Raw genomic sequence first — 7417 nt, 5'->3', positions numbered from 1 at the left:
AGCACTTGGGAGGCAGAGGCAGGCAGATCTCTGTGGGTTCAAGGCCAGCCTGGTCTGCAGAGCGAGTTCCAGGACAGCCGAGGCTGGTATATGGATGAAACTCCAGGTAGGAAATAATGTGAGAATGAGACCCACGGAGGAGCAGGCAGGTCAGCGAGACAGAGGGAGTTAACCTTGTCTAGAGTATACAGTGCTCACAGGGGATCCCGAGATGGGACTTCAGAAAGAAAGTTTTCTCAGGGGTCTTAGCAAACATTATTCTTGCAGAGTGGGAGCCATTGTGCTCAGTGAGTATGGTCAGATCTATATTGTAGAGTCATTCTGAACTGGGTGTGGTGTGGGTACAGTCCTTTAATTGCAATCTTCAGGAGGCAAAGGTAGGAGGGTCTCTGTGAGTCTGGGGCCAGCCTGGTCTATAGAGCAAGTTCCAAGGCAAGTAGCGCCACAGAGAGACCTTGTCTCAAAACAAACAAACAAACAAACAAACAAACAAACAAACAAACAAACAAACAGGCATTCTGGCAGGACGCGTTTGTTCTCACAGCCTTTAATCTTGGCACTTGGGAAGCGGGAACATCAGGAGTTCAAGGTCAACCTCAGGTACAATTGTGAACTTCAGGTTAGCCTGGGCCACATGAGACCTTGTCTCAAAATACACACACACACACACACACACACACACACACACACACACACACACACACGCATGCCAGCGAGGGCTGATTTGATAGCATGCAGGATGATTGTAGGAAGATTACCCAGAGGCCACTGTGGTTATCTGGGCCATTGCTTCCAGACTGGATGTCTAGGAACGATTTGGAACCCTGCCGAAACTCCAGGCCCTGTATCTGAACCTAGGAGATTTGGGTTTGACAGACTGAGGATTCCTAGAAAGCTCTTCAGATTTGGAATTCGCTAGAGCTGGAAGGGCAGGGTGCTGTCTGATTTAAGAGGTGTAGATGTCAGAAAACAGGATTTACAAAAGTGTTTGGAAGGGGCCCTCTCCCTCTTCCCATACCTGTCTCTGTTCAGAACAGCCCAACCTCTTGACTCCTCCTCCCCCCACACCCATGTCCTGTTTTGGTGGTACACTAATGCGTTCTCTTCAGAGCGACTCTTTTGACCCATTTTGACATGTCTGCCCCCTTTCAGGATCTTGTTAATGTTCAAGTGGATAAACTTTTTTTTTTTTTTTGTGACTTCCCTTGCTCAGCCAGGCTCGTAGAGCCTTTCTGGGTGGCCTTTCCTCAAGGTCGGGATCTTTTGTTTAGCAGTCAAGGCCCTCCAGGAGCACCTGCTCCAGCTAGGCTCTCCTCACTGCCCACCTCTGATTGCTGTGTGGCTGTAATCATTCTGTAATTCGCAGTATTATCCTATCCTGAAGTCTTTCTCACAATTCACCCTCTTGCCTCCCCTCTTCTGTTTGTGTGTGACTGTGTTTCCCTGGGGAATAGAGAGAGCTGCCGAGGGACCCCTGCCCAGGACCTTTGTGCATCATAAAACAAGTGTCTGCTCCAGCTGAAGTCCTAATCCTCCGCTTGTGACGGACAGTTGGTCACTATGGCAACCGACTGTGACGTCACAGGATAAGGACTTCAGGTGAAGTAGCAGGAGCAGGTGAGTATCTAGGAGCTAGATTTTAGTGTCTGTTGGGGAGTCCCCACCCCCTGCACTTTCCTGCGGTGCAGGGGGCTCGGAGGGATCTCTCCGGCTCCTGCTGTTTTTGAAAATGCTGCGGTGAGAGTGTGTGCTTGGCATCTGCGTGCTGCAGCAGTGTGGGGCTGACAGAGTGTGTCAACTTGAGCTCTGGCTGTGCAGGCACCGCTGCTGCAGGAGCCTGTTATTCCATTCCGGATTGCTATTTTGATACCCAGATTGCATCATTCTTCCTACGTATAAACAGGGGGTCCCCAGGGCCCTGCAGCTACTCACTTCTCCACCAGCACTGTTATTGTGATGAGCTCTATTTAAATGAGCTGCCGGATCGGGGCAGGTTCCAGCCACACATGAGCACTGTCATTTTGGGGAACATGGAGGGCTGAAGGATTTCTGTGGATCAAGTCTTAAAAGCCTGAGAGTGATGGCCTCCCGAGCTGTGAGCTGTGCAGAGGGCGACAGAGCTAGTTCCTGAAAGTTGAAAATCTCGTTTTCTTCCTTCTGAGCTTCTATTCAGAGGCACCCAGAGGATTAGGAAGGAGATGCAGCTAGGAAGAGAGTCGCCTCTTTGAGGTCTCCCTCTTGCTGTTCAGTTTGGGAAAATTGCTGCAGAGACTTGGAGATAAACAGGAACAGGAGGAGTCAACCTTGCTCTTTCTTGCAGGAGCATCTCAGGTGAGCCAGAGAAACGCAGCCCTGGCTGAGGACGCATCACAACAGGGAGAGGCTCCAGGCTGCTTCTCCAAACCCCACCCAGAGCCCAGCTCTCCCAGGCTTAGGCCCTGTAGCCCAGCTGGCTTGCTGCATGCGGGGTGGGTGTTCTGGGCTCCTGGGGAGCACCGTCCTCCAGGACTGGTGGTGGTCTCACCTGTCGCTCTTCCTCTGACTTCTCTCCCAGGTGTTGCTCTAATTACAAGGCAACAGGGTGACAGGTAAGCCTGCTGGCAGGCAGGGGCAAAATCGGCAGCCAATCTAGGTGTGTCTTGGATCAAAATCTGCCTTTCTAACTGGTGCTGACATCTGAAGAGTGGGTGCAACCTGTTTCTTGAAGGCAGTGCTGCTCTGAGTCCCCAGGCAGTGCAAGGCTTCAAGGGCTTCACTGGGGCCTTACTCTGTGCTCAGCATCCCGAGGTTGCTAAGGATGGGAGGGAGTTATCGGCTAGTGAGCCTGGCCAGCTGGCCTGAGCACCAGTGCTGGGTTTCCTTGCTTAGTGTCTGGCAGAGGCAGAGCAAGGCAGTGTGTCTCACCTGTGGCTACGGAGGCTGATCAAGGCGGCTCAGTGGTTTGAGGTTTTACAAGGACAATGTAGTTTTGAAACATGTCTGTTTCTCATGAGGCCTTCCTCTCACCCTCCATGGGATTGGGAATTGGGAACAGAGAAGGTCTATCCAGCTTTGGACCCTGGCAGAGGCACTTGAGGCTGCCTCCGTGGATCCCACTGCTAGATCAGAGAGATCTGGGCCGTTCCGTGGAGCCCTGGATGAGAGCTGAATGGCGAGACCTCCCAACCCATGACAATTGCTTAGCACTAGGCCCAGGCTGGGCTCAGGGTGGCTGGTGGACTGAGATGACCCACGCCTGATTTCTGGACCTCCTTGGGACGTCTCTCCTATTCTCATCATCTGAGGCCAAGGCTGCCTTGGTTGTGCTGTGCATGCTGAGAGGTAGTTCCCCAGGCCAGGCCTCCTTCCCTTTCCGGACTCAGAATGCACTCCAGCCTCAGTAGCAGGCCCCAGACTGCATCTTGGTCTTTCAGCTGAGTTGTGAGTCAGAGGAGGTAAAACGTAGCCTCTGGGAACCAGGACTGACTTCTCTGTGTTGGGAGTCTGTCCATTTGTCTGTCAGAGGGGAAATCCACCACCGCTGTATCCAGAGATTTCTGGACTTTCTGCCCGGCTCAGCTCCAGGATTCAGGGGCCAGAGCCCTCAGAGGAAGGAGGTCTGTCCAGGGTGCTCGCTGTCAAAGCTATGCTTTGGAGTCCCTTGAGCCACGTCCCTGTCCCATGTCAGGATGGTTAAAAGCCCCCTTACAGGTCAGGTTTGTAGCAAAGAATGCGCTGTCTCCACATTTCTTTTCTTTAGGCACAAAAGCTTCTTTCCATTCGCTTTCCTCAAACACTGTATTTCTTAAGAGAGCTCCAGGTTCCAGAGCTGGACATGGGTTATTGGTACGGCTGGATAATGACTGTGGTCTGATCATCATTATAAAATATTTTCATATGGCAAAACTGTCTAGTTAATTGCAATAAAAATATATCATGTTTACTATTGAGTTAGGAAAGAATATAGCCTAATGGAAGGGACATGTCATGTTTTACGTGTGTGCGCTGCACATCAACACTGTGGCACATGCATAGAGGTCAGAGAGAGGCCTTGCATGTCAGCTCTCGCTTCCCAGCTTGTTTGAGTCAGGGTTTTGTTACTGTCTGTGTCTGCACTGCACAGTCCGGGTTGGCCTGTTGCCTTCTGGGGATGCTACCGGCCCACCTTCTGTCCGTCCGCCTGCAGTTGTTCTGAGACCACACATGCATGCCAGCATAGTCAGCTTCCCGTGAGTTCAGGGCGTTGAAGCAGACCTCACGCCTGCACAGCGAGTGCTTTACTCAGCCATCTCCCTGGCCCAAGGACACGGTCCTCAAGGCAAACAGTCTTGGGTTTCAGTTTGCTATAATAGAATGTAGATAAGACCTATTAAGAATGCTATAACACATGCAGGGTGCCAGTACAGGGAGTAGTGGTAAGTAGATGCCAATTTGTATCACACCTCCTAGGGACAAGAAATTTATTTAGTTTTTGAAGCTGGCTATCCTGGAACTCTCTGTGTAGCCTACTGTGGTCTTAAACTTGAGATTCCCCTGCCTCAATCTCCTGAGTGCTGGAATTACAGACTTGCATTATGGCTCCATCTCTTAACAGGTGGAAGGAATGTGGCTCTCAGAACTGTTCTCCCAGGCCACCGGGCTCCACAGGGAGACCTCCGGTGCCATCCTCTTTCTGGAAACAGAAGACCCGCCTCCTTGGTGGTCTTTGCGTAATGGTCTTCTCAGTCTCAAGAACGATGTTTCTGCTTGTGAAATGCAGTAAAATAGGTGGGCTTGCTGATGCTCCCCTGCTAGCACTTGGGAGGCAGGAGAATCGCTGTCACAATCAAGACCAGCCTGGTCTACATAGGTTAGGAGGCCAAGACTTCATCCACATCCTTCAGGTAGTAGAGCTGGTGGAGTGTTTCCCTAGCAGGCATGACGCACCGGATCTAATTGTCAACACTGTCTAAGGCAGGCAGGGTGTCGCACACGCACACCCGTAACTCCACCTCCCTAGGAGTTTAAGGTCATTCTTGGCTCCCTTTTGAGTTTGAGGCCAGCTTGGGCTACAGGAGACCTTGTCTCAGAACAAGTCTCTCCCTCCAACGTAAGCATTATCTGTAAATAACGTTTTCCTTATGTTGTAACGGAAGTGTGTAGAACAAGTCCCTCCCTCCAATGTAAGCATTATCTGTAAATAACGTTTTCCTTCGTTGTAACGGAAGTGTGTAGATAGTGAGTCTTACGTGCGGGGCAGTTGTTCTCTGGCTCTGCCCGTCAGCAGCCCCTCCCCAGAGCCGATCCTGCTCCAGCCTCCCCTCAGCCTCTGCCTGTCATTCTCTGGTGTTTGTTTTGTTTGTTTGACACAGTTTCTCACTGTGTAGCTGAGGCTGGAATCACACTGGCAATCTTCATGCCTTGGTCTCTCATGTGCTGGGACCACAGGTGTGTGCCACCATGCCTGGCCCACCTGACTTCTGACAAGGAGGGTAGACAGCTCAGTTGCCATTTGACTGACTGTCCTCTCTTGTCCTGTCTCTGTTAGCACGTGAAAAGGAGTGTGTAATCAGCACTCTCTTGCTAGGTCTGGACCCCTTATTGTAACAACTTAGTGACCTTCAGGGATAGAGGGTGCTCACTCAGGGTGATAATCAGATAATAGCAGCAGAGCTTTGTTCATAGACGGCGTGATTGTCATCTCAGGAACACTTTCTCCCACTGCCCAGAAACTTCCAGGTGACTTCTTCCAAGGGGCCATGAGTGCAAGGGTATGCATGGAGCGTGCCAGCAAATGAAGTGCAATTGTCCCATCTACTAAAAGCCATGCACTGTCCTCTGATGCTAAGTGTGGATAATTTCTTATGCAGACCTATGAACAGGTAGTTAAGATGCAGTGTGGTGTTTCTTACACTGGAGGTACTGATTGACTGATCCCAGGGGAAATGAGCCCTGTTTCTCAAAAGTGGAACATCTGGACAGGTTTGAAAGGATGCGTAGGAGCTTATCTGAAAAGAACAGAGGCAAGGAAAAGTATTTCAAGGAGGAACAGCGTTTGGTCAGACAGAGCCATGCAAAAGTTTGGCTGATACAGAGGCAGCAGAAATACTCGGCATGTCACAGACCTACGGCATCTGGCAGATGAAGCTAGAGATGAGGCTGGGGGGAGGAAAGGCCAAGCTGAAAATGAATGCTGAACAAGAGTGTTGCCTTAAAGGCCAAGAACGGCGGATGATGTGCCAAGGGGCCTTCTTTGAACCATCCAGTTCGTCCTCCTTTTCCACTCTGCTGTGCTACTGGTTTTAAGGTTTGATCACTTGGTACCAGGAGCTGGGAGTCCTGTGGAGGTAACCCTCAACACTCAGATCGCTGTTCTGAAGGTGGAGAGTCACCTGACAGCCAAGAGTGTTGACCAGCAGGAAAACTACCCAGGGGATTCAGATGCAGTTCTGTCATTCCAATCCATGGCTCTGCAAGGCTGTTGTTTTATATGATTTTATGGGTTTTGCAGATGGTAACGATGAATTTTTGCTGCACAATAGGCCACCCCAAAACGTAGTGGTTAAACCAACTTTCTTTCTTGTGTGGCTCTCCAGGTTGGTGATCTGGACTGGAATTCTCCAGGTAGTCTGGGTTGAATTTGCCTGATCCTGGCTGAACTTCAGTGCCTGCATTAGACTGGTAGCTCACTTGGTCTGGCTGGCTTAGGGTAGTCTTATGAGGAATGTTTGAGACAACTATGGTCTCTTTCCTCGAGGTCTGATGTCTTCCAGCAATCTGAGTCCCAGGTTCAACTTTTCAGAATATCTCGCTGGAGAATTCTAGGTGCAAGAGCAGAATCACACAGGCTCCTGAGGTCTGGTCATAAATTCAGTGGGTGGAGTTAGAGAGTCATGGCCTCCGTGTGTGTGTTTCTGTGTGTGTGTCTGTGTGTGTGTCTGTGAACCCTATTATAGCACGCATGTAGAGGTCAGAGGACAACTGGAAAGAACTGGTTCTTTCCTCCCACCTGTAGATTCAAGAGATAGAGCTCAGGATCTCAGACATGATGGCAAGCACCTTTACCTGCTCAGTTACCTCACCAGCCTGTCTTTTTGTGACAGGCTTTTGCTGTGTAGCCCCCACTGCCTTTGAATTTGTGATGCCTTCTGCCCCAGATTCCCGAGTGCTGGTGATTGTGGATGTGTCCCATCATGCCTACCTATCAAAGCAACTCTCATTTTCCCTTCCTATTTCACATGTAATGAAATAGGCATAGGTGAGTCAGTTAGGACAAAGCCCAAGGTCACCGGGTGGCAAAACTGGTATTTGGGTTTGCATTCTTCTGAGTGCATTGCAGAGCAATTGACTCTGCAGCATTCACTACTGCATGGATGGAACGAGGCAGAGAAGACTGTGACAATGTTGCTACAGGCCCTGTTACTACCAGAGAAGACTGTGACAATGTTGCTACAGGCCC

At 50.4% G+C, this 7417-nt stretch overlaps 1 protein-coding gene across 5 annotated transcripts in view; it reads left to right on the top strand.

Moving 5' to 3' along the window:
* The window catches only part of Trim66 (tripartite motif containing 66), a 53339-nt gene that overhangs the window by 10921 nt on the left and 35001 nt on the right, over nt 1-7417 (top strand). The window contains exons 1-2 of one of the 5 annotated variants that reach the window (XM_026781350.1): nt 2321-2331; nt 2555-2588. The exons of 1 other annotated variant lie outside the window; for it this stretch is intronic. The gene's annotated coding sequence lies outside the window, so the exon portion shown is untranslated. Of the gene's footprint in view, nt 1-1568; nt 1618-1927; nt 2332-2554; nt 2589-7195; nt 7217-7417 lie in introns of those variants that run through there. 3 more of the 5 variants (XM_026781351.1, XM_026781349.1, XM_026781352.1) reach the window with 3 other exon arrangements.

The sequence above is a fragment of the Microtus ochrogaster genome, chromosome 8, assembly GCF_000317375.1.
Source record: "Microtus ochrogaster isolate Prairie Vole_2 chromosome 8, MicOch1.0, whole genome shotgun sequence".
NCBI classification, from domain to species: domain Eukaryota; kingdom Metazoa; phylum Chordata; class Mammalia; order Rodentia; family Cricetidae; genus Microtus; species Microtus ochrogaster.
This window is presented reverse-complemented; position numbering and strand designations above follow the sequence as displayed.